Below are 2,337 nucleotides of genomic sequence, written 5' to 3'. Positions count from 1 at the left end.
AGAATTTCGACGGCATTAGGCCGTCGAATACTATATTTACGACTGTCGACTTAATTTAAAGGCTAATGAAAACTCTTTTTTATGCATTTGTCTTCAACCCATACCTGCGAAAAAAATCACACATTCATATCCATATCAACATTCACATCCCATCCACACCAATTTGCATTCAAGCATTCAATTTATAGTATCAAAGAATAATAAGATTTAAAAAAAAAAATTACTTATATAAGTCAAAATTTTAATCTCACATATTGTAAGAATTCTTGAGATCATGTTCACATACATAATGTAATGAAGTCTAAAACCAAAAACAGGGTTTTACCATCCACTCTTAATGGCATGGACCTAAAACAACCAAGTTCAATCATGTACAATAAGTGTTTTCTTCGTTGAATTCAGATTCCATAGTAACTTGAAAGACCTCTCGCCATCGAAATGAAAGAATAGAACCCCTTGTACCACAAACGAAAGAATTTTAGATCTTCACCTTCAACTTTTGGAGATCGAAAAACACCTAAAGTTCATTGGTTCTAGTTGGCCAACTCAAAGTTTTATGTTGTTTGACTCCATGAAGATGATCCCATAGAGCTAAAAAGGCTACTCCAGTTTGGGAGATGGACACGCTTACTATGCCTTGGTACCATCCAGCCACTGTTGTCTGTTTCTAGTCCCAAAGGCACGTTCCGCCTCACCACGGGCTGAAGGACTTTAGACTTCTTCCTTGCCTTAGCAACAACCTTGGAGACTTCTTCTGCATTCAAGTGTGCCAGTGCTCTTCACTGTTCTATACATCTGCATGAACACCACACACACAAAACTGTAAATGACTCAAACTATAAATTGTTTTGCACTTATCCCCTTAATACTCTTATCAATTAACAATGTCAATAACATACACCAATGAGCATTTTAGACAGCTTTGTTTTACGTACCAGACTGTCAAGGCTCCCATCAATGTGAAATAAAATTACCCCCATTCCCCTCTTCTATCGATCTCTGCCTACTCATTCAATAATGTTAATGTACATTAGGCAAAGAGGGTTTCATTTAAAAAAACTCTGCAAGAATTTCGAACGTCACTCACCGTACAAGAACAAATTGTGATCTCCTCTGCTGTCAATGTTGATGTAACCTCTGCCAACATGCCTGAAATGGAAAGCCAGTTAAGATGGTTACCAAAAAGAGAGGAAATACATGAAGTTTAATGTTCACAACAAAAGAGACATTGGTCCTCAGGATTTTAATTGCTCGTGTTACTTATCCACCGAGGCATTATTAAGTGATTTGTTTGACTATTTGTACAAACTATATTGTATTCAAGCTAGTCCAGATAAGACACGTACCGATGAGAAACTCAAACTGACTTGACCGCAGTAACCATGCAATCCGTCTGGAGAAAGGGCATGATTCCTAAAGTCTCACTCATACCCCACATCTCACAATATGAACGTATATTGCATATGATATTAAATGGATGTATGATTTATTAATTAGTTTCTAATTGGTTTATGCTGCCATGTTAGTTATTTGCTTAAAGTTAAAAGACCATCTCAACAAAAAGGAAAATAGCTGGAATTGATATTATTTATATATAATATAAAGGCATGCTGGTTGGCAGCACTCCAAAGCCAATTACTTGTTTTTTCCTTCAGAGAATCAAGATACCTGCTTTCCCTTTGGCTAGACTGTTTAGTGGGTTGGTCTGTGTTCCATTACTTTTGCCCACATTTTCTTTAAGACAGTAGCAGGCAACTTCATTTGAACACAATCAATTTTCTACGTTTTTAATGTTGGAGGGATGTGGTATTGTTCTTGCCCCTTGTAGAACATGCAAGTTTACACTTAAACAATGATCTGGTCTACTACTCTTCCAATGTTGTATCTCCAAATCGTATTTTGTTCATCAAGGCAGTGCAATATTCTTATAAAATTATGTGAAAATATCCAATAAATTCACCTACCTCTCCTTGTGGTGTAAACACAAAAAAACGACTCCCCAACAGCTCTCTTGTGATAGTGTCAACGAATTCTCTCGAGCTCATGTTCCCAACAAACTCCTCTTGCCATTCTCTAATAGCATTGAGCCAGCCAATCTATAGAAAACAAGATTTTATCCATAAAATAGAACTCAGGTCAAGAATTTTATTGGGTACTAAGAAACCCCTCCAATAAAGATAATCCACTATCACAACTTGGTAAGTATGGTTTAACCAAATACCCTGAGAGAAATGTTTGCATTGTTCAGGCAGACTGTTTTCCCTCTTGAATTCCTCCCTTTAGGCACTCTAGATTTCTGCCTGATTGCAGATTCCTCATGCCTAGTTTGGAAACAAA

At 36.8% G+C, this 2,337-nt stretch overlaps 1 long non-coding RNA gene across 1 annotated transcript; it reads right to left on the bottom strand.

Annotated features, from left to right (window-relative positions):
• Positions 1-203: 203 nt before the first annotated feature.
• Positions 204-2,337, bottom strand: LOC147390548 (uncharacterized). The gene is made up of 3 exons (XR_015183085.1): positions 2,222-2,337; positions 1,965-2,096; positions 204-795 (listed from the first exon to the last, which is right to left on the bottom strand). It is a non-coding gene; the product is annotated as an uncharacterized LOC147390548 (long non-coding RNA).

Source organism: Akebia trifoliata, chromosome 11 (genome assembly GCF_017979445.1).
Source record: "Akebia trifoliata isolate Shusen 1 chromosome 11, ASM1797944v1, whole genome shotgun sequence".
Taxonomy (NCBI): Eukaryota; Viridiplantae; Streptophyta; class Magnoliopsida; order Ranunculales; family Lardizabalaceae; genus Akebia; species Akebia trifoliata.
This window is presented reverse-complemented; position numbering and strand designations above follow the sequence as displayed.